The sequence below is a fragment of the Solanum verrucosum genome, unplaced genomic scaffold, assembly GCF_900185275.1.
Source record: "Solanum verrucosum unplaced genomic scaffold, falcon-dt-bn FXZP01000180.1, whole genome shotgun sequence".
Classification (NCBI taxonomy): Eukaryota; Viridiplantae; Streptophyta; class Magnoliopsida; order Solanales; family Solanaceae; genus Solanum; species Solanum verrucosum.
The window spans coordinates 505,754-531,268 of NW_026020402.1; the positions used below are offsets into that span (position 1 = coordinate 505,754).

Genomic DNA, 25,515 nt, shown 5'->3' on the forward strand with positions numbered 1-25,515 from the left:
AGGAGATCATCAAAACATCTGGGAGCATAAAGACTTATCAATTTCCCTCTTTTTGATGATGACAAACAGCCTACAAGCAGCCTCACATGAGTGTTAAGCATTCATTCAAAAATACATTAATTCCCCCTATCATAGTTCCCTTTATCACTGTTCTTTCCTCTTAGTTCAGGTCCCTTCTAATTTCACAACAGTTCACCAAAAATTCCCCCTTTTGACATCATTGAAAAGGAATAACAGTAAACATATGTGAGTTTTATGCAAAACATTAAGAACTCAGGGTCATAGGCCACACAAAATATGCACATGTAAGCATAAAAAGAATATCAAAGCATACTGAACAGGGCATAATAGGAACTAGCATTAGATCAAAAAAGTTGACCACATGAGTTAGCCTAGGACGGAGAGGGAAAGGGAATAAGGGTTCGCATTAGCAAGGACATTCGCTCATTTGCAGCCTCATGTGCCTGAATGACTTGCTTGTTGAGAGCTTTGACTTCCTCACTGAGTGAGGCATTTGTCTTCAGCAACTGCTCATTCTCAGCTCTCAACTTCTGCACCACTTGTTCATCCACATCACTGGTACCGGGTCCCTTCGAGACAGACTTCTGCAACTTAGATTTTAGTTGCGCAATCTCAACCTCCTTATCATTCAAGATCACAGTGAGGTCAGTCAACTCTTGTTTGAGAGAGGTTTGTTGCTCTAGAAGATCCGCTACTTGAGACTTACCTTAGCTTTCCCTTCAACACATTCACACTCCAGAAGAGTAACAACAGTAAACATTTGCTTGACGGTACCTGGTACTCCTCGTCCAAGAGGTACTTCGAAATGTTTGAACATATAGTTGAGCAAATAGCCATAAGGGATGCAATGTTTGACTGACTTCCAAGTCATCACCCTGTGCATATGTTCAAGCATTAAAGCAGGAAGATTGATCTTATCGAGTTCATTCAGCTTTTCCATGAGAAATAGGTTGGCAGCAGATGCTACAGTTCTCTTCTCTATCCTTAGTACCAGTACCTTATTGATGAACTCAAAGAATAGTTGGTATTCCCCCTTCAGAAACTTCTTTGGCAAACCAGCTCTCTTAATATCCCCCTTCTTTGTAGCATGTTTAGTGAACTCACTTAAGGGTTTGCATCCTTTAATGGACCAGATCCCCTTCATGGGCAAACGCAGAATAATCCCCAGATTTTCCTCATCTAGAAGGCTTTTGACATTGTTGACAGTAGTCTTGATTCCTCCATCATCTAGAAGCTCGATCTTATAGTAGAATTCACGCATTTCAGGTTCAAACAAGTATGGTGTGGGGGGTTCAAATAAATGATCCCAGCTTTACAAGGAAACTGAATTAAAAAGAGTGGACATTCTTGGTTCTGTAAGAATCTCAGGATCGAAGACTCTACCGTTTAGCACCTTTTGGTTCTCCATCTCTGCTATACGTGCTTTCATGGTCATCTCATTTTCTTCTACTAGCTTTTGAACACGAGGACCTGGTACCTTGATTGGTTTTGATTGCTTAGTAGCCTATTTACTCACTCTCTTTACAGGAGATTTCTTCGTTGATTTCTGAACCTCATTTGATTTGACTCTCTCAGCCTCTGCATCATTTCTTCTCTTTGCCACATACACAACAACATCATCAGATTTTGTATCACTGGACCCAACAGGCAAAAGAGTTGATATGGGTTCTTCAGGTTGATGACCTTTCCTTCTTTTCTTCCTAGCCCTTTCTTTCTGAATCACATTTGCTGCTATGACACTTCCCATGACCTTCTGCATCCCACTCCTGGTGCCATACCTCTTCTTGTCTCCATTTGTGTGGGATGCAACCATATTTTCTTTCCCTTTTCTCTTTCTCTTATTTGCAGACTTAGCAGACTCATTGTTGAGGTCAATGTCAGGAACAATGTTGACTGCCTCTAGATCTGGGTCACTTGTTGTTAAGGTGTTGGCTCCTCGAACCCCTTTCCTGCTCCATTTCAAAGGAACTTCTTCTTCCTCATCTTCTTCACTTTCAACGTCGAATGACTTAGGCGTTTGGTCAAACACTGTGTGGGACCTATTCCGGCGACGTCATCTCTTGGTCCAATAGAGTTGGCTGAGCATCACCTCTGTGGGAAGCCAAGCTTTGTACAACCACAATTTCTGTTGTTGCTGCCAGAATGTTTGACTCAGGACCTTTCCCTCAGGAAAATCTCCATCGAATAATCTCTAGACATAGTAGAAGATGCTGCCCTAGAAAAAACTTCTACTTCTTTAGTGGGAGGGTCAACACTTAGTTTCACAACAAATTTGGCTTCTGAGTTTTGAGATTTCTCACAAGATAGAACTAGCGTCAAGGAACAAGGTAAAATCTCCCTAGAAGGAAGTGCAGTTTAAGCCACCACTTCAGTAGGAGGTGTGGTGGATTCGCCCATCTCACCAACTTCACAAACTGGTGTTGAAGGAGATTCTACTGGGGAGGAATGGAGAAATTGAAAGAACATGGATTTTCAATTTCTAGGGGAACATAAAGCTTTGAAGATGACGAAAAGTTTGACATTTTGATGATAAGAAGGAGACGATTTAAAAATAAAGTCGTGAATCACAAAAGAAGATTAGAAAGAGAATAGGGTGTTTGGATTCACTAACAAAGCTATGTATTTAAACACAAAGGGTATCGGGTCCCTGAAAAGTTGCAACTCTTGGATTTAAAGTGAAAAGATGTCTGAAACTGACGCAATGAATAGGTAGGGCACATGTGGTAGTGACCGTTGACAGACATACAGTGTAGCAAAAGTGATACTAACCTTGTGCGGACCAGGTCCCATTTAGTATATAGCCTTGCATGTATGGTTAGATCTTTCTTTTAACTAACATGCCATGAGTGTGTACCTGCAGTAAGGTACCAAAAGTGAATTCTCAAATGATGAGCATTACAACAAGTATAGATATCTGTCTTCCTTAACATAATCAAACTGGAAGATTTTGTGTAAACTTGTTATGGAATCAAATTATCTTGTGCATCCCCAACCTCAGTCTGTTTTTAATAAAGCATTCTTTACTTAGGGGCTTTGAAAAGATATCATCCAATTGGTCTTTTGTCTTGCAAAAACTCATCATCACATTTTGCTTCTCAATATTATCCCTTAGAAAGTGATGCCTCACATCTATGTGTTTTGTGCTCTTATGCTGAACAGGGTTCTTGGCCATGTTCATTGCACTGGTGTTGTCACATATTAGAAGAATAGTAATTGTGAGAACACCAAAGTCTGCCAGTTGCTGCTTGATCGATAGGAGCTGAGCACTACATGATGCATCAGCCACCTACTCTACTTCAGTTGTAGACAGTGCCACTGAATTTTGCTTCTTAGTCCCCCAAGAAATCAGTGACGATCCTAGGAAGTGTGCCATGCCTAATGTACTTTTTCGATCAACAAGAAAACCTGCATAATCAGCATTAGCATAACTAATTAGATCAAAAGAGTCACCAGTGTCTTGAGTTCCCTTCAAATATCTCAGAATACGTTTGGAAGTCTTCAAGTGTGATTCATTTGGTGCTGCTTGAAACCTAGCACACATCCCTACACTAAAGACTATGTCATGCCTGCTTTCATTGAGATACAGAAGTGACCCAATAATTCCCCTGTACATAGTCTGATTAACCTCAACTCCATCTTCATCCAGATCAAGTTTCACACTCGTGCTCATAGGAGTATCAAGGACTTTTGCCTTAAGTAGATTGAACTTTTTGAGCAGTTCTTTTATATATTTCTCTTGACATATAGATGTGCCCTGAGAAGACTGTTTGATCTACAGTCCTAGGAAGAAAGTAAGCTCCCCCATCATGCTCATTTCAAATTCACTACTCATCAAATCAGCAAACTCTTTGCAAAGAGAATTTGATGTAGCTCCAAAGATGATGTCATCTACATATACTTGCACAATCAACAACTCATTACCTCTGGATTTTAGGAACAAAGTATTATCAATTTGACCTCCTTTGAACCCATTTGCAAGGAGGAATTTCGACAGGCGCTCATACCACGCTCTGGGAGCTTGCTTAAGACCATACAGAGCTTTATTTGTTTAACATACTCCTCTTCTTTCAAATTCCCATTCAAGAAGGCACTCTTGACATTCATTTGAAATAGTTTAAACTCCATGTAGGCAGCAAAAGCTATTAAGATTCTAACTATAGGAGTGAAGGTCTCATCATAGTAAATTCCTTCATCCTAATTATATCCTTGCACCATAAGTCTTGACTTGTTTCTGGTAATGATCCCATGCTCATCAAGTTTGTTTCTAAAGACCTACCTAGTCCTAATAATGGTTTTGTTGAGAGGTCTGGGGACCAGGTGTCATACTTTGCTTCTCTCAAACTGATGAAGTTATTCCTCAATTGATGTCACCCAATTTGCATCCTGTAAAGCCTCTTTGATATTTTTAGGCTCAATGGTTGATATGAATGATGAATATGCAACTAGATTTCTTGTTTTGGATCTAGTTTGTATTTCGGAGTCCAGAGGTGAGATGAGATTGTCCAGTGGATGTGAAGATTGATGTTTCCATCCGGACTTTCTAGTTATCTCTTTTTCAAAATCAGCAACAGATTTTTCTTCTTCACATTCTGGATTTTGAGAAAATGCCTCCTAAGCTGAATCAGAGGGACTAGGTTCTTTTGTGAGTTCTACACCATTTTCCATTGCAACTTGTTTGCTTCTAGGATTTTGGATTGCCTTGTCCTGTTTTCCCTTGATCAGCTCCTCCAATTCAGGGTCTTCTTTGTGTTCATCATTGCTCTTATCATTAGACTCATCAAATATCACATGCATTATTTCTTCAACACATAGAGTTCTTTTTTGTTAAAAACTCTATATGCCTTGTTGGTAGAAGAGTACACGACGAACACCCCTTCATCATTCCTGGCATCAAACTTGCCATGATCATCCTTTCCATTATTCAGTATAAAGCATTTACAACCAAATGGCTTCAAATGAGCAATTGAAGGCTTCCTGTCATTCAACAACTCATAAAGTGTTTTCTTGATCATGGACCTGATAAGACACTTAGTTGTAACATAACAGGCTGTGTTGACTGCTTCTGCCCAAAAATTCATTGTTAAGCCTGAGTCAATCAACATGGTTCTAGCAATGTCCACTAATGTTCTATTCTTCCTTTCAACAACTCCATTTTGCTGGGGAGTTCTTCGCGCAGATAAGTTATGATGGATTTCATTTTCAGCATAAAAGCCTTTAATTTGAGAGTTTTCAAACTCTGCTCCATGGTCATATCTGATGCTGGCTATTTTGAAGATGACCTTTTGTTGAATTGCTTTGGCGAAGGTGATCAGAAGTCTGACAGTCTCGTCCTTAGACCGCAAAAACATGTTCTAGGTGAACCTGGAGAAATCATCAACAACTACCATAATATACTTATTACCTCATCTGCTTTGAACTCTGACATGTCCACATAGATCCATGTGGAGAAGTTCTACGGGTCTGGTTGTGCTCACACCTTTCTTGGTTTTGAAGGATGATCTAGTTTGTTTTCCTTTTGCACAAGCATCACAAACTTTATCATCAGGGAACTTCAGCTTTGGCAATCCACGGACCAGGTCCCCTGCAACAAGCTTGTTCAGCAAGGATGTACTCATATGACCTAATCACCTATGCCATAGATTTGCGTTGTCAGCTTGACCACTTGGGCAAGAAAGATTATCCCCTTCTACCGAGTTAAGATCTGCAACATACATATTTTTTACTCTTTTGGCAGATATAACAACTTTGTTAGTTCCACAGTTAAGAACCAAACACCTATCAGACATGAACTTAACTTCATTTCCCTTGTCGCAAATTTGGGATACACTCAAGAGATTGTATTTCAAGCCATCCACATAATGTACATTGTCTATGAAATGATCAGTTGTTCTTCCTATCTTGCCAATTCCAAGAATGAAACCCTTCTTTCCATCACCAAACGACACACCACCACCCTGGTGTGCTTCCAAAAAGAGGAAGTTTAGAGTATCTCCAGTCATGTGCCTTGAGCATCCACTTTCCATCTACCAACACTGACTTTCTTTTACTCCTCTCAGGACCTCACATTTTTCTTTTAGATGACTATTTCTTCCATAATGGGTACACAAAATATTATTAGAGATAGACACATATTTACTGTGGGGATTATAGAGAGGTTCTATCTGTCTATAACCTAACCCCTTTTTGCTGTTGAACTTCTGATTTGCTAAGTTAGAGAGTATCTTAGATGAATCAGACCATTTTAGGGAGTGGTTTAACTCTTCTTTGATCTTACAAAGATCCTTCGCTAGTTGAGAGTTCCTTTCAAGGGAGGCAACTAACTTAGACTCTGAGGTCTTAAGTTTTCCTTATAGCTTAACCTCAAAGTTATTGAGTTTTCGCTTTCCAACCTCAGAGGTACCAGGTTTCTCGTTGGGTTGCAGACTACCAGACTCTAGGATACTTATCCTAACACTCATTTCAGACATCTAAGAGTTAAGAACTGAGTTTTCATCCTCACATAAACTTGGTTTTTCACTTATCATCAAATTTTCAAAAGTTAATTCATCAACTGAGTCAATTAGTACAACAACAAGTTTTCTCAATATTTTAATGGGAAGAGTGTCTAGGTCATTTTTTAGATCGAAAAGGGCTACCTCATTCAAATCCTCTTCATCATCAGATTTTGCCATTAGTGAGAAAATGGAATTGAACATAGTTCCATCATCTTTGACAATCATCATAGAGATATCTTCATGACTGTCTGCCTCTTCCTCGAATTCGCTGGATGCGGTTCCCCATACTTCCAAGGCTTTCTTCACTAGTTGATTAGCATGAGCCTTTCATTTGGCATGGTCTAGGACCTGGTCCCTTCTTCGAGGTCTGAAGTCCTGAGTTTCCTGCTTCTGACTAGGATAGTCCCTCATAAAATGACCAGGCTTTCCACATTTATGATAAAGATCATTTGAATTTGCTACTTTGCTGGTCGAAACCTTCTTTTGAAAGCCTCTGTGCTTTTTGATAATCTTCTGGAACCTTCTAGTGACGTATGCCATTTCATTCTCCTCCTCAATCCCATCGTTTGAAGATGTTTTCAAAGCCACTGATTTCTCCATCTTTCCCTCATTCATGTTTGATCTATGTTGTTTGTTCAGCTCATAGGTTTGGAGATTTCCAATCATTTCATCCATGGCGAGCATCTTAAGATCTTTTGCTTCGGTTATATCATTCACTTTGCTCTCCCTGGAAGCACTTTGAGAATCTTTCGAACTTGTTTGCTTAGTGGAATAGGTTCACCAAGACATCTCAGCTCGTTGGTTATAGAGGTGAATCTTGAGTTCATCTCGTGAATGGTTTCACCTTTCTTCATACATAAATTCTTGTATTGAGTCGTAAGCATATCGACATTTCACTCCTTCACTTGTGTCGTTCCCTCATAGGTTGTTTGGAGACAGTCCCATATTTCATTGGTTGTCTCGCAAGCAGAAATTATGTTGTACTCATTTCAGCCGATTCCACATACCAGAATCTTCTTCGCTTTATAGTTATTTTCTATCTTCCTGTCCGTTTCGTTGTACTCCTTTCTGGTTTTGATAACCGTCTTAATAAACTCACTATCTTTCACTTCTGTTGTGGGAATGTAAGGTCCACACGAGATTGACCTACTAATCTCTATCTTGAGTAATACACTATCACTAAATGAGCCAAAGTAATGCCTGTATTGCCCACTATACTAACCCAACAAATTAATATAGACTTTGAAGTAAGACACTAAGTTGTCCACAACTAAGTTCTTACAATAATTCACCAAAGTTTGAAATGTTTCTATCACAAGTGAAACGATTCCTACAATCTACGCAAAAATACAAGAAATCAAAGTAACATCTGATTCAGGAAGCAATAATACAATCTATTAGGTCCCTTGCTGTTTTGAAGCGTGCATGTCTCTATTTGAATGAATGAGTGATTTGTTGTTTATAATGTTGAATTTATCAACCATGAAGAGTTATTGACCGATGTACAAAAAACCTCATCCTTTCTAATGGTGTGGTACACTAACGACCTCACCAAACTCTGACGCGACAGTTTGCCAACTGTATAGCATATGGTCCTGAACGAGCATACTATGCAGAGGACCGGGTCCCTGCAATAGTGAGGAGATCATCAAAACATATTGGAGCATAAACACTTATCATAATGTCTTGAACATGCTATGCTTATTACTTTTTCCCTTTATGTTTACCATAACTTTGTTTTTCATCCCCACTGTAATACTCTATCCGTTTCAATTTGTTTGTCTTACTTTCTTTTATAATTCGTTTCAAAAAGAATATCTTTTTCCTTTTTTGGGTAACACTTTAATTCTAACTTTCCACGTGACATTTTTTAAGCCCACAAGATTTAAATGTCTTTGTTACTTTCTTAAACTCCGTGGCAAGTCAATATCAGAAAAAATTTAATATGGTTGAGGCCCAACCAACAATAGTTGTGTGAGGTTCCATTCAAATTTTGACACTTGGATTTGTGGGCCCCATTTTAACACCACACACTCTCTCACCTTCATTTTTTCAAATTCCTCCATTTTCCTCATAATAAGTATTTTACCTCTCTTTTTTTAATAGTCTTAAATTTTTATTTTTCAAAAGTCAAATAGAAATATCGAAATTAATATCAATTCAAGTTTTAGCCTTTTTTTTCCCGTGATTGCTAATATGATTAAAAAATTGAACTCCATTATAATTATAGTCTTCTTTTCTTGATTTATATACTTTTTTGGTTGATTTTTTTTTAGAATTTTAGCTTAAATTTCAATAATAAGTGCAACACCAAGTACAAAAACTTTCTAAAAAAAATAGAAGAACGAGTGATTTTAGAATATTTATAGGTATGCTCTCACTGACTCATTGGTGAGCTTATTTTCGGTATAATTTTTAAAAAAAAAATTATTTCTGATTGATGATAGTTGAATTAACTAATAATGAATAATTAAAGGACAAAAAACAAGTGATTTTGAAGATAAAATCAATTTTTAAAATCATCATAATAAAATTACAAATCAAACTAGAAAGTGAAAAAATAGAATTAAATTTATATAAAGGTAACTAGATTACAAATAAAAAGAGTAAAAATTTAATTTTACACAACACACCCACACACTCTATATATATAAACCAAAACTGATTATGTCCAACTTTTTAAAAAATAATAAGAAAATAAATTGAAGTAAAAGAAATATTTAATTTGACTAAATTTTTATTTAGTTCGATTTTCGATATTCAGTGAATACTTCTTAATACAAATATAAAGTGTGTGTGAATTTCTCATTCAAAATTTATCTTTTAAATGTATCCTAGGAATTTGATTCAATTTTTTGAGATGTAAAATAAGAAATTTAAAAGATTTTTTTTCTAAGGCTACGAGGAATAATTATATTTTAGTTGAATTGGTTGAGAGGTGGAAATTTTTTAAATTGATTTAGCTGAGGGACATAAATGATTAATGGGACAGCAAGAGCTAATCAAGTTACTAATTAACAAAGAGCACAAAGAGTTGGAAAAATAACTGTGAAAAAGAGAGGAATATTGAACAAGGAGCTAAAATATTTTGGAGGGAAAAGAGGGGAAATTGGGAAAAAATAAGGTGAGAGAGTGTGTGGTGTTAAAATGGGACCACAAATCCAAGTGTCAAATATTAAATGGAGCCTCACACAACATTGTTGGTTGGGCCTCAACCATATTAAAAATTTTCGTCAATATCGGACAAACAAATTGAAATGGAGTGAGTAATTGTTTTCTCATAGAAGATTTACATAATCAAGAAACTTCTACTTTTATGATAGTTGAATAGCAACATTTTGACTTAAAAGGCTAAAGGGAAGTTGAATTATTGATTATTTTACTTCTTTTTCTTCTTTGATTTGAAAGATTGTATGGACATCTGATATGATTCTTTGAACATTTAAAATTAAAATTGATAGTTTCGTTTAAGCAATCTGAAAATTAAAAATTAAAGAAATCATTTTTTGGTAATTGAGGCACAAGTGTATTAACAAGTCATCATAAAAGCAAATAAGTAAAAGCTCCTAAGAAGTGATAAAAAATATAAATAAGAAATAAAATAGTATTAAAACATGTTGTGAGTGGCAAAACAAGTTGTCAATAAACAGAACTTGTTGCATTTATAGTTGAGGTCCATATTCTGATTAAATTAATACTATATGACAGCAGTACGTAGGCTCATCAAATTAGAGAGCTGTAAAGAATATTAGATTACTCTTGTAGAGAATCCAATCATTTTATCCAAAAAAAAAAAAACTACTGGACAGAGGAAAAGTAAACAAAAAGGAAAAAACTACAATTAAATAAATTTTCTTGAAATCGTATTATAATGTCATGGATTTGAACTTTGATGCCCAACAAGTTTTCCAGGAGGCATTCATTTTATGGTATTCTCGAGATTTGATTTTTATTTGTTGTAGCATTGAAAACAAGGACACCCAATTGTGTAAGGAGTGAGAAAGCATAAATGGGGAAGTCAGTGAAGTTTGAAGGTGTAAGTGAGGAATTGCAGAAGATAATAGATGCTAATATGGACAAAGTGGGAGCAAGACGTCTTGCTAGGGATGCTTTTAAGGATATTCAATTGTCAATTGATCATTGTCTCTTTAAGGTACTGCTTAGTTGATTGAAGAATTAACCTAAATATTCATCCGCCTGACTGATTAAGCTAATAATAGATGTGTATAATCTATGTATAACGGCTAGAAAAGTAAACAGTAAATATATTTCTGTAGAGATCCCTATTTGATGTTTTTAGTTGAAAATGACTCATTGTCAGCTTCAAAGATTGAATTTTGATTGCTTTTGACTTAATGGACTGGATATAAGAGAATTCATATGGCCACACAACTAGTTTGGGATTGAGGCATAACTACTTATCAAGAAAAGCTTTTGTGATTGTGGAATAGATATTTTACTTGTCAAAATTATGTTTGGGATTGAGATTTAGTTAATTGATTGATTAGTTGACTGAACAGATTGTCTTCTGTTGATGTAAGTAAAAAGTGTTCCTTACTTAGATTGATTATTGCCAACTTCAAAGGGATTGACATAGTTATGTGGAACCTCAAATCTTGCTCTATATACTGCAATCCTGCTTAAATTTCCCCCATTTTCTTGATAGGATTGTATGTTGAAGATAAGAATCAGCTCAATACAATAAAAACTTCTCTATCAATCAGCTGTAGAAAGAAAGAAGAAATGAAAAAGAAGAGGAAAAATCTAGTGTCTTTAGACAAAAGGGAAAGTAATCGATCAATCCTAGGAAACAATATATGGACTACAGCTCAGCCATGTGGAGGAAATCAAACCATTCAAACAAATTTCAGATGGATGCAATCTAACCTGTCTGATAAAAACAGACACAAGTTTGGTGTGGCACGTGAGAAGCACACTATCTCAGCATAGAAGGAATATAATTAGTTATTTTGTTACAGAATAATCCATGAGATTATGACAAGTGTACAGTTAAGATATTTGTCTATATTTTTATCTTTTATTTTTTTTGTACAAAAGCTTGTATAAAGGATAACTTGAGTATCAATAAAATCACACAGAATTTTCCACACACTCTTCTTAATTTATTTTCATGGTATCAGAGCAGTGAGCCCGACCCTTCTCTTCTCTATCGTTCTCTTCCTTTTCCAAGCTTTTGAGAAACAATGCCTTCTGGAACAAATACTGTTGAACCTGCTACTACTCCAGCTCCCACTGTTGTAGATTCAAGTCACCCATTTTACCTTCATCCATCATATTCTCCTAGATTGACCATTGTCAACAGTGTGTTTGATGGTAAAGGTTTTCCTGGATGGAGGAGATCCATTCTTATTGCTCTCTCGGCCAAGAGAAAACTTGGTTTCATTAATGGAACTTGCAAAGTTCCAGCTACTACTGCTTCAGATATCCCACAATGGTCATGTTGCAATGACATGGTCACTTCATGGTTGTTGAACTCCTTGTCCAAGGAGATCGGTGATAGTGTTATTTACTCAGCAACATCAAATGAGCTCTAGGAAAGACTTGAACAAAGGTTTGGTAAGTCAAATGGTACCAAACTTTTTCACCCGCAAAAGGATTTAAATGGTTTAGTTCAAGGAAATTCTGATGTCTCAACTTATTTCACTAAGTTAAAACGTTTATAGGATGAATTAGATGCTTTAAATTCTGATGTTGTGTGTTCTTGCACATGTCTTTGTGATGGGAAATCAAAGATCTCTAAATCTTAGCAAGATCAAAGGTTGATTCAATTCTTAATGGGACTAAACGATGTTTATGCTCAAGCTAGAGGCAATATCCTTATGCTGAACCCTTTACCTGGTATAGATCATGCTTATTCCCTCCTCTTACAAGATGAAAACCAGCGTGAAATATATGTCAATGCTCATAATTTTTCTGATTCCTCTGCTTTTATGGTAACCAATCAAGGAAAGCAATATCCTAGATTTGGAAATCCTAATTCCAGGCTTCCTCATATCAACCAACACCAACAAAATTTTAGATCTTTTTCTAATCCCAAACCTGCTTCCTTTCCTTTGAAATCTGGTCAGATAATGCCTAAATTTAAGTCAGAAAAACAAAATTCAATCCTAATGTTACTTGTGCTTATTGTGGGAAATCGGGACACGTCATGGACAACTGCCATAGATTACATAGATATCCAAATGGTTTTGAGTTTACCAAAAATAGAAATTCAACCCATCATGTAATAGGCAATGCAACTTTCAGTAATCACACTGGGCGGAAACAATTCACTCCTCACTTTAATGAGGGACTCAACCCTTCTCTCCACGCTTCTAGTGAAGGTAGTTCAACTCAATGTCCACCATTCACTGTAGGACAGTAGGCTGAGATAACAAGAATGTTCAGGGAATTGCAGAGCTCTGCATCTGGTCCTAATGCTGAAGTAAATGCAAATGCAGTGGCTGGTACCATATTTAAATATTCAAAAACATGTTTTTTAGTTTTTAATTCTCCTACTTGGATTATTGATTCAGGGGCATCAGAACATATGTGTTTCGATTCTTCTTTCTTTTCTTCTATCACCCTTCTTCCCATTCCTATGATTATTAGTCTGCCTAACTCTTTCAAGGTCAGTGTTACTCACATAGGGAGTGTTTCTCTTCTTCCAAATCTTATGCTCAATAATGTGCTTCATGTTCCTGCTTTTAAATACGACATTCTTTCTATTCATAGGTTGTGTCATCAAATTAGTTGCAACATTTTATTTACTCCTATTGGCTGTCTATTGCAGGACCCTTTAATGAAAAATCAGGTAGCTTTTGGTGAAGTTAAGGAGGGGTTATATATTTTGAAGCCATCAGTTTCTAGTCCTAGTTTTACTTCCAATCATATTTCCAATCATGTTTCTTTTCCAGTTTCTGTTAATGTCATTCCTATTGTAAGCCTTTGGCATTTGAGACTTGGGCATTTGCCCTGTTCAGCAATGAAGCATTTGAATTTTATTAAGCACTCTTCAGATTCTGATTTTATTTGTCATATTTGTCCTCAAGCAAAGCAAACAAGATCCTCTTTTCCAGTTAGCACAATCAAAACTAAGAGATTGTTTGATTTAATTCATGTCGATACTTGGGGTCCTTACAAACATTCCACTTACAATGGTTACAAATATTTCCTTACTATAGTAGATGACTATAGTATAGGAACTTGGAATTTTCTTTTTTCTACAAAGAGTAATCTTTTTTCCAACTTTAAAATCTTTCTTTGCGATGGTTGAGAGGCAATTTAACACAAAGGTTAAATGCATTAGGTCTGACAATGCTTTAGAATTAGGAAAAGGGACATGTGAAGCTTTATATCTGCAGAACCATGGTATCATCCATCAACAAAGTTGTGTTGCCACCCCACAACAAAATGGGGTGGTGGAGAGAAAACATAGACACCTTTTAGAAACTGCTAGGGGTTTATATTTTCAGTCCAAAGTGCCTATAACCTATTGGGGGGAGTGCGTACTTACAGCAACACATTTGATTAATATACTACCTTCTAAAGTTCTAAATGGAAGACTCCTTATGAACCTCTTTTCAATCAGCCCCCTCTTTATACTTTTTTGAGAACCTTCGGAAGTTTATGCTTTGTTTCTACTTTGTCTCATGGTAGGAGCAAATTTGATCCTAGAGCAACCAAGTGCGTTTTCTTAGGATATCCACAACATCAGAAAGGTTTCAAAGTCATGGATTTAGCCACCAAAAGAGTTTTTGTTTCTAGGGATGTTGTTTTCCATGTACATTGTTTCCCTTTTGCTGATCCTCTTTCTATTCCTTCACCTTCTATCTTTCCCATTCCTACTCCTCTTTTTGATGAAGATGTTACCTCCATCCCATCTCCAATCTCCCTCCCATTGTTGATCTCTCTCCAACTAGCTCTTTTTCTCCTTCACAACCTATACTTACTCCACCTAGAAAGTTAGAAAGAGTCTCCCAAAAACCTGGTTATTTAAAAGATTTTATTTGTAATAGTGTTTTCTTAACCAATTTGACTGATTCTTCTCCTGCTATCCCTTCTCAACCTCCAATTTTTTCCTTCACCAGTCTTTCTATTCCTAACCAGCAGCTTTTTCATTCTCTCAATATTTCTTCTGAACCTACCAGTTACTCTGAAGCTGCTGCCCATCCAGGTTGGCAGGCAGCCATGGATGCTGAGATTTCCGCTTTGCAACAAATTAGACTTGGTGTAATGACCCTCATGGTCATTTTTGTGTCTTGCATTCTGTGTGTCATTTAGAGCGTTTCTGTAGCGACCCCAAGTCATTTATGACTTGCTGGGACTGACAGTTCGGTCACCTGATCGTTTATTTGGTTATGGTGTGAGTTTTAGTGTTTTGGAGCTTATGAACCTTGAATGAATATTTTTGATCAAAAGTTTCAGAAGATGACATTGGAATCCAATTCTGACGATTCCATCAGCTCCAGAAGGGTCATTTTAGGCTTTTAGCAAGGTCGGCATGACTCTCAAGGTTTTCAGTGTGAGTCGGTGCGATTAAGCGTTTTAGCCTTTTAAATTTGACTTTGGTCAATAATCTTGGAAAACGCGCTCAGATGAAAATTTCGTCAGCGTGGTTAGCTCTGTAATGTCAAGTTTGGTCTAGATTGACCTTTCTTTTGTGTCTCGAGGTTTTTGATATTTTTCGGAGCTCTTTTGTAGTTTTTGACTTAAAAGGACATTTGTAAGTGAGACCCACTTTTTATTGAGATGACCTTTGATGGAAATTTTGACTGTGTTGTTGAGTCCGAAATATCGAATTTGGTATGTTTGCATATCTCGTTTGCGTGCACGGGGTTCCGAACGAGTTCGAAGCACCCCGTTGGAGTTTTTAGTTTTTGGAAAATTGCAGAAATATTTGCTATAAATGCAGAAAATCAGCAACATTTCCCAAACTTCAAACCCTCATAACTCTCTCATCTCTCAACCGATTTGAGCGATTCAAAAGGCAAAGTTGTAGATTTTTTGAGGACAACGCGTTGATGAGCTCGGATAGTGATTTGGGGTCTCCGTTTGAGGTAATTTTCGTAAAACACCTGCTGCCACGACCCTTTTGTGAGCTTGATTTTGGAAGATTTTGAGACTTGTTTTCTCAGCCATTCTAAGTTCGATTTCAGTGATTTTTGAGGCTATCTTGAGTGGTTTTTCGAGGAGAACGTCGTGGAGTTGTTGCATTTCACTGTAGACCTCCAGTTTCTAGTAAATACACTGATTCAACTGCTGTTCCATTTCTAGTTTTTGAGTAAATTTAGGTTTTAGTTACATGTTGATATTGTGTTGTTCCCGAGCCCCGAATTGTGTCCCATTTTGGGACATGAGCTGGGGTAACTGGTTAGGACCCACTTTTGGGGTTAATTTTGGAATTTTCTGTGTGGGTCCCACTTTCTCCATTTTTACCTCGAAATTGGTCTGTCTCCGTTTATTATGATTTTGGTGTCTAACCGACCGTAATAACATTATGACTCTATTTTTTATAGCGGGGCAACGTTTCGAGGACGTTCAGAAAGGGAAAGCTCCGGAGAAGTGATTTTGGAGCGCGTGTGATCGGCTTACAGGTAGGCGACGATTTCCCTCTCTTATATTGAGCTTGAGAGTGTAAATGCATGTTGATTAGTTGGGATATGGGTTGGTAGTGATTGAATCATGCATAGGTGTATGGAAATCATTTTTTCGGCCTATTTCGAGAATTATCGGGTAATTGTGAGCATGCTTTGTATTATTAATTGACCCTCTTTGCTATGTGGAGTGCTTGCATGTTTAATTTACTATTTGTTGAAGCATTTGGGCCTTAGTTTAGGTTTGACTAGGGCTTGCCTTAGAAATACATGATTCAGATTCGATAGGCCTTAGTTTTGTCCCGACGTCGCTCGATCGACTTAGATCCCTGTAGACTGGTGTAGCAGACTTGAGCCTGATAGTTTAGGCCTTAGCTAGGCGATATGTTTGCTCCGATGATAGTTATCCTTATTTCCCCGATGTTACAGCTTCAAGAGTTACGTCGGCGACACTAGTTCTGCTTCGTGATTTGAATTTGATTTTCGATTTGGTTCCAAGGACTTTCATTAATTGGCTAGGTGTGGACGGCGATCCACGAACATTAATGAGAATAGATCGATTGAGACTTTTTCAGCAGCTACAGTGGCACCGTTATAGAGCATCCAGTTAGAGTTCCGACCTCTATTACCTAAATATTTATATAGAGCATCCGGTTAGAGTTCCGGCTTCTATTACCCAAATACTTATATAGAGCATCTGGTTAGAGTTTCGGCCTCAATTGCCCAGATACTTATATAGAGCATCCGGTTAGAGTTCCGGCCTCTATTGCCTAAATACTTATATAGAGCATACGGTTAGAGTTCCGGCTTCTATTGCCCAAATACCTATATAGAGCATCCGGTTAGAGTTCCGGCCTCTTATACTTGTTACTTGTGATTGGTTACTTGGGTACTTCTGCTGAGCATCCGGTTCGAGGTCCGGCCTTCGTATTGTCAGATTCTACTAATTAGGGTTGAGGTTCTGGTTCGATGTTCTTCGTTCTTGGGTTCTTATATGTAATTCTCTTTAGTTTTAGTTATTCTGTGTACTCGTCGGGCTTATGGGGGTCCGTTCGGGTTTTTTTTTAACTTACGCACGAGTGCACCTTCTGGGCTTATGGGGGTCCAGTTAGGTGTAGTTAGCTTATAGATTACTTTAGTTAGTTCTTTGTACACTCGTGTGCATTCCTTTGTTAGTTAGATTTTTGTTCTTTACCTTGATTTGTGTATTCCTTTTTTTCATATTGCCTTTACTTTTCAAGTTCAGTCGGTCTATGATGCCTACTGGGTACCTGTTGTTTTGGTACTCATGCTACGTTCTCCATCTGTTTCGTTATGCAGGTCCGTGCACTAGTAGCCAGTGTTGATCGAGCTTGAAGCAGTCTGATCCGGAGACGGGGGTGAGCACATGGTGTTTTGTACTATTTCAGTCTCCATCTGTATATATAGACTTGTCTTTTTCCTTTTGAGACAGTCCAGTCTCTGTTGTCCACTTTTGGGACTTGTACTCATTTTGTTAGTAGCTCTGTACTAGTGACTTCCAGGTTCTGGGAGGGACCTTTAATTGTATATATGTTTTTGGTTTGCTTCCGCTTGTTTATATTGTTATTTGCCTACTCTTGTTTAGTTTCTAACCTCAGACCCATTATATGTTGTTCCGGGTTACGGGTTGGCTTACCTACTGGTGGATTATAGTAGGTGTCATCATGATTTGAGAAATCGGGTCGTGACAAGTTGGTATCAGAGCCCCAGGTTTATCGATCTCACTTGTACAAAACTAACGTCTAATAGAGTCCTGCAAATCGGTGCGAAGACGTCTGTAACTTAACTTCGGGAGGCTACAGGATTTACTTAGGAAAATTTCCTCTTTTGTTTCGCTTTCGTGCATCGCGTGTCTTATTGGTTTCTGGAAATCTCAATTGTTTCACTCTTTCGCAGGATGGCTTGCTCGCGAGGTGGCGCGGCCAGCAGGGTTGGTGCACCCGGGACTGCAGGCAGAGCCTCAGCTTGGGGTAGACGCCGACCCCGAGGTCGAGGCAGAGCCGTAGCACCAGCCCGAAATAGGGAGGAGGAGCCTCATGCAACATACGTACTTCCACACCCGGTGGCGCCGGGCCCAGCCCAGCCCAGCCACCACCTGCACCAGCTGCAGCTGCAGCTCCTGATCTTCATGCTCTGCTGACTCAGATACTAACAAGTATTGGGGAGATACGACAGGCACCAACCCCAGCAGCACCAGCACCAGCCCCAGCAGTAGCAGCACCAGTTCCAGCGCCGCAGGGTCAGCCTGCCGCAGCGGTACCAGAGGTTCAGCCGCCACCAATTCATGTGGTTGTCGTGTCAGACTTAAAGGACGGGGAGATACCACTGCGCGAGCAGAAAATGCTCGGGATATTCCAAAGGTTGGCACCGCCGATATTCTAAGGGCGATTGGGGAGGATGCCCACGAGTTCCAGCTCACTTGTCAGAAGCAGTTACAGTCATTAGGCCTCTTGGAGTCGAGAGGAGCTGACTTCACCGCTTATCAGTTTCGTGGGCCAGCCAGGCAGTGGTGGCGCTCGTATCGAGAGTCCAGGCCAGCTGGATCGCCTCCTGTATATTGGAGTAAGTTCTCAGAGGCTTTCTTAGCCCGGTTCATGCCACAGAGCGTCAGGGATAGGCTTCGTGATCAGTTCTCCAGATTGGAGCAGGGCCCTATGACCATCTCAGAGTACGAGACGAGATTCCATGAGTTGTCTCGACATGGTACCATGATCCTACCCATGGAAGAGGAGAGAGTTCGTTGCTTTGTACGTGGGTTGCGGTACCGTCTAAGGGTCGACACAGAGAATTTGGTCTCGACCGACCGTTTATTTCTTGATGTGGTCGACCATGCCCGATCCATAGAGCATATTCATCGCGAGGCCCAAAGGGGGAGCGATAAGAGGGCACGCTACCAGGGCAGCTACAACGGGTCCCATACTAGAGGGAGAGACTCTTATGATAAGCCTCGCTAGAGGTTCCAGCAGGGTCAGTCCAGTCGGCCTGTTCAGGCAGCATTACCTGCTTCTGAGAGAGGCCAGCATCAGCAGAGTTGTCCTAGTATGGGCCAGAGTTCGAGGGGATCAGATTCCCTCCCTCCCTACCGTTGTCGGGTTACTTCAGGACGTTCAGCTTCGGGGTGTTTAATTGCGGTGCGCTTAAGCATTGGTCCAGAGGGTGCCCTTGGCGAGGGCGATGAGCGATTGTACCAGCTCCCTTTGCACCTAGACCAGTTTCAACAGTGTCCCCTCCAGCTAGAGGTGGTGATCAGGGCCAGGATCGTCGAGACAGCCGATAGGGTACCCGAGGCGGAGCTCGGGGAGACAGGTTAGGTAGTAGATCAGATGCATCGGGCAGAGGTGCTCAGGGCCATTTCTATGCAGCCCCTGCGAGGGCCGCGGTTGAGGCATCTGACGATGTCATTACAGGTACACTTTTATTATGCCATCAGCCTGCTACAGTATTATTTGATCCCGGGTCCATATTTTCGTATATATCTGTTTATTTTGCTCCCTGATTGGGTATGAGGTACGAGTCTTTGGCAGAGCCGATTCATGTTTCGACCCCGATGGGTGAGTCTTTAGTAGTGGATCGGTATTGTGATCTTGCTTAGTGACTATCCAGGGTTATGATACTAGAGTTGATCTTATTTTGCTAGATATGGCTGATTTCGATGTGATTCTGGGCATGGACTGGTTATCCCCTTACCATGCGGTCTTGGATTGCTACGCCAAGACTGTTACCTTACCGACGGGGATCATCTCTTTTATGCGAGCTAGGCGGTTGGTTGCTTCTGGGTGTTTAGCTTATTTAGCTTATGTGCGAGATGTGAGTTGGGAGGGCCCTTCATTTGACTCAGTTCATGTGGTTAGAGAGTTTGCAGATGTGTTCCCTACAGACCTACCTGGCTTAACCCCAGAGCGTGACATTGATTTTGCCATAGATTTGGAGCCCAACACCCGTCTTATTTCTATTCCGCCTTACCGGATGGCTTCTGCAAAGCTCAGAGATCTCAGTGTTCAGTTAGAGGATCTCTTAGGTAAGGGGTTTATCCGTCTGAATGTGTCGCATTGGGGTGCTCCTGTTCTGTTTGTGAAGAAGAAGGACGGGACTATGAGGATGTGCATTGACTACAAGTAGCTGAATAAGGTGACGGTGAAGAACCGTTATCCCATGCCTCGTATCGATAATTTGTTTGATCAGCTTCAGGGTGCCGCCGTGTTTTGTAAGATTGATTTGAGGTTCGGGTACCATCAGCTGAGGATTAGGGCAGCGGACATCCCTAAGACTGCATTTAGGACTCGTTACGGCCACTATGAGTTCCTAGTGATGTCTTTTGGGTTGAGTAATGCCCCTGCTGCTTTCATGGACTTGATGACACGTGTGTTTAGGTCATACCTTGATTTGTTTGTTATCGTCTTCATTGATGACATATTGGGTAACTGGTCCGGCCTCCGTACTGTCAGATAAATACACTGATTCAACTGCTGTCCCATTTCTAGTTTTTGAGATAATTTGGGTTTTAGTTGCATGTTGATATTGTGTTATTCCCGAGCCCCGAATTGTGTCCCATTTTGGGATATTGTGATCTTGCTTGGTGACTATCCAAGGTTATGATACTAGAGTTGATCTTATTTTGTTAGATATGGTTGATTTCGATGTGATTCTGGGCATGGACTGGTTAACCCCTTACCATGCGGTCTTGGATTGCTACGCCAAGACTGTTACCTTACCGATGCCTGGTATTCCCCCAGTGTTGTGGCAGGGTGCTTATAGTAACACACCGATGGGGATCATCTCTTTTATGCGAGCTAGGCGATTGGTTGCTTCTGGGTGTTTAGCTTATTTAGCCTATGTGTGAGATGTGAGTTGGGAGGGCCCTTCATTTGACTCAGTTCCTGTGGTTAGAGAGTTTGCAGATGTGTTCCCTACAGACCTACCTGGCTTAACCTCAGAGCGTGACATTGATTTTGCCATAGATTTGGAGCCCGACACCCGTCTTATTTCTATTCCGCCTTACCGGATGGCTCCTGCAAAGCTCAGGGATCTCAGTGTTCAGTTAAAGGATCTCTTAGGTAAGGGGTTTATCCGTCTGAGTGTGTCGCCTTGGGGTGCTCCTGTTCTGTTTGTGAAGAAGAAGGACGGGACTATGAGGATGTGCATTGACTACAGGTAGCTGAACAAGGTGACGGTGAAGAACCGTTATCCCATGCCTCGTATCGATAATTTGTTTGATCATCTTCAGGGTGCCGCCATGTTTTGTAAGATTGATTTGAGGTCTGGGTACCATCAGCTGAGGATTAGGGCAGCGGACATCCCTAAGACCACATTTAGGACTCGTTACGGCCACTATGAGTTCCTAGTGATGTCTTTTGGGTTGAGTAATGCCCATGCTGCCTTCATGGACTTGATGACACGTGTGTTCAGGCCATACCTTGATTTGTTTCTTATCGTCTTCATTAATGACATATTGGTATACTCGCGGAGCCGGAGTGAGCATTAGCAGCATTTAAGGATAGTGCTCTAGACTTTGAGAGACCATCGACTTTATGCCAAGTTTTCAAAGTGCGGGTTTTGGCTTGAGTCTGTAGCCTTCTTGGGGCACGTGGTGTTCAAGGAGGGTATTAGGGTTGATCCGGCGAAGATTGAGGTTATTCGTGATTAGCACAGGCCCATTCTGTTACCGAGGTTCGTAGCTTTGTCGGGTTAGCGAGTTACTACAGACACTTTGTTGAGGGTTTTTCTACTATTGTAGCCCCTTGACCGATTGACTCGTGTTGATGTTCCCTTTGTTTGGTCAGAGGAGTGTGAGCCGAGCTTTTTGAAGCTCAAGGAGTTATTGACCACCGCTCCTATATTGACTCTTCCAGTTGAGGGTGAGGGATTCAAATTTATTATGACGCATCCGGTGTTGGTTTGGGTTGTGTATTGATGCAGCAGGGCCGGGTTATTGCTTATGCATCGAGGCAGCTTAAGATTCATGAGCGCAACTACCCCACCCATGACTTGGAGTTGGCGGCGGTAGTTTTTGCACTTAAGATTTGGAGCACTACTTGTATGGAGTTCGATGTAGATCTATACCGATCATAGGAGTCTTCAGTACATCATGAGCCAAGGGACCTTAATTCGAGGCAACGTCGTTGGATTGAGCTCCTAAAGGATTACGACCTCTCTATTCTCTATCATCCGGGCAAGGCGAATTGGTAGTGGACGCCTTGAGCCGGAAGGCAGTGAGTATGGGTAGTCTAGCCTTCTTATCTATTGAGGAGCGACCCTTAGCTTTGGACATTCAGTCCTTAGCTAATAGCATGGTTCGGTTGGATATCTTAGATTCTAGAGCGTCTTGGCCTTTTGGGAGTTCAGTCTTCTTTGCTTGATAGGATCCGTGGTTGCCAGTTTGAGGATATACCTTGGTGGCCCTTAGAGATCGAGTGTTAGCGGGTGATGGTGGTCAGGCTACCTTAGATCCTGATGGAGTGTTGAAATTCGCCGCCGCATCTGTGTTCCGAGAGTTGGAGATTTGATATAGTTGATACTTTCTGAGGCCCATGAGTCTAGATACTCTATCCATCCGGGCACAGCGAAGATGTATCGTGATTTGAGGCAGCATTACTGGTGGAGTGGCATGAGGAGAGATATTGCTGACTTTGTTTCCCGTTGCTTGTGCTGCCAGCAGGTAAAGGCCAGAGCATTTGAGGCCTGGTGGCGATTTCCAGAGATTACCTATTCCAGAGTGGAAGTGGGAGCGTATCACTATGGACTTCGTTGTGGGGTTGCCTCGAACTTCTAGAGGTGTTGACAGCATTTGGGTCATCGTGGATCGATTGACCAAGTCAGCACACTTCCTTCCTGTTCATACTACCTTCAGTGCTGAGAGGTTGGTCGTATCTATATTCGGGAGGTAGTTCGTCTTCATGGTGTGCCTGTTTCTATCATTTCAGATCGGGGTTCACACTTCACTTCCAGCTTTTGGAGGGCTTTTCAGGAGGAGTTGGGAACCCGTATCCACCTTAGCACAGCATTTCACCCACAGACGGATGGTCAGTCAGAGCGTACTATTAGGTCCTTGAGGATATGTTGCGGGCCTGTGTTATGGATTTTGGAGGTCAGTGGGACCAGTTCTGCCTTTGGCGGAGTTTGCGTACAACAACAGCTACCACTCTAGTATTCAGATGGCCCCATTCGAGGCCTTATATGGTAGGCGTTGTCGCTCTCCAGTTGGTTGGTTTGAGTCTACAGAGCCTAGGCCGCGTGGTACAGATTTGCTTCAGGAGGCCCTGGATTAGGTGAGGGTGATTCAGGATAGGCTCAGGACGGCTCAGAGTAGGCACCAGAGTTATGCAGATCAGAGGCGTCGACCTTTGAGATTCTCTGTTGGTGATCGGGTATTCCTCCGTGTGTGCCCATGAAGGGCGTGATGAGGTTTGGGAGGCGGGGCAAGCTTAGCCCCAGGTACATTGGGCCTTTTGAGATACTCCGGACAGTTGGAGAGGTTGCTTATGATTGGCCCTACCTCCAGATTTTCAGCCATCCACCCAGTGTTTCATGTTTCGATGCTACGGCGGTATGTTCCTGATGAGTCTCATGTCCTCCAGTATGATGCAGTCGAGTTGGATGATCGTTTGACATTTGTAGAGGAGCCGGTTGCCATTCTAGCCAGAGATGTGAAGAGATTACGCTCGAGAGCCATTCCTATTGTTAAGGTCCATTGGAAGGACATCGTCCGTCGAGGAGGCTACCTGGGAGACCGAGCAAAGATGCGAAGAGCAGTTTCCCGGCTTGTTTGAATCTTCAGGTACTTTTTGATCCTTTTTTCGCGGACGAAAGTCCTTTTTAGTAGTGGATATTGTAATGACCCTCTGGTCATTTTGTGTCTTGCATTCTGTGTGTCATTTAGAGCGTTCTGTAGCGACCCCAAGTCATTTATGACTGCTGGGACTGACAGTTCGGTCACCTGATCGTTCATTTGGTTATGGTGTGAGTTTTTAGTGTTTTGGAGCTTATGAACCTTGAACGAACATTTTCGATCAAAAGTTCGAGAAGATGACATTGAAATCCAATTCTGACGATTCCATCAGCTCCAGAAGGGTCATTTTAGGCTTGTAGCATGGTCGCATGACTCTCGAGGTTTTCAGTGTGAGTCCGTGCGATTAGGCGTTTTAGCTTTGAAATTTGGCTTAAGGTTGACTTGGTCAACATTCTTGGAAAACGCGCTCAGATGAAAATTCGTCAGCGCGATTAGCTCCAAATGTCAAGTTTGGTCTAGATTGACCTTTCTTTTGCGTCTCGGAGGTTTTCGATATTTTTCCGGAGCTCTTTTGTAGTTTTTGACTTAAAAGGGCATTTGGAAGTGGGACCCACTGTTTATTGAGATGACCTTTGATGGAAATTTGACTGCGCTGTTGAGTCCGGAATATCGAATTTGGTATGTTTGCATATCTCATTTGCGTGCACGGGGTTCCGAACGAGTTCGGAGCACCCTGTCGGAGTTTTAAGTTTTTGGAAATTGCAGAAATATCTGCTATAAATGCAGAAAATCAGCAACATTTTCCCAAACTTCAAACCCTCATAACTCTCTCATCTCTCAACCGATTTGGGCGATTCCAAAAGGCAAAGTTGTGAGATTTTTCGAGGACAACGCGTTGATGAGCTCGGATAGTGATTTGGGGTCCCCGTTTGAGGTAATTTTCGTAAAACACCTGCTGCCACGACCCTTTTGTGAGCTTGATTTTGGGAAGATTTTGAGATTTGTTTTCTCAACCATTCTAGGTTCCGATTTCAGTGATTTTTGAAACTATCTTGAGTGGTTTTTCGAGGAGAACGTCGTGGTGTTGTTGCATTTCACTGTAGACCTCCAGTTCTGGTAAATACACTGATTCAACTGCTGTCCCATTTCTAGTTTTTGAGAAAATTTGGGTTTTAGTTGCATGTTGATATTGTGTTGTTCCCGAGCCTCGATTTGTGTCCCATTTTGGGACATGAGCTGGGGTAACTGGTTAGGACCCACTTTTGGGGTTAATTTTAGAATTTCCTGCGTGGGTCCCACTTTTCGCGTTTTGACCCCGAAATTGGTCCGTCTCCGTTTATTGTGATTTTGGTGTCTAAACGACCGTAATAACGTTATGACTCTATTTTTTATAGCGGGGCAGCGTTTCGAGGACGTTCGGAAAGGGAAAGCTCCGAAGAAGTGATTTTGGAGCGCGTGTGATCCGCTTACAGGTAGGCTACGGTTTCCCTCTCTTATATTGAGCTGAGAGTGTAAATGCATGTGATTAGTTGGGATATGGGTTGGTAGTGATTGAATCATGCATAGGTGTTTGGAAATCATGTTTTCGGCCTATTTCGAGAATTATCGGGTAACTGTGAGCATGCTTTGTATTATTAATTGACCCTCCTCGCTATGT

The 25,515-nt window shown here is 40.7% G+C and overlaps 1 pseudogene; it reads left to right on the top strand.

Moving 5' to 3' along the window:
* The window catches only part of LOC125840198 (caffeoylshikimate esterase-like), a 52,708-nt pseudogene that overhangs the window by 18,902 nt on the left and 8,291 nt on the right, over positions 1–25,515 (top strand).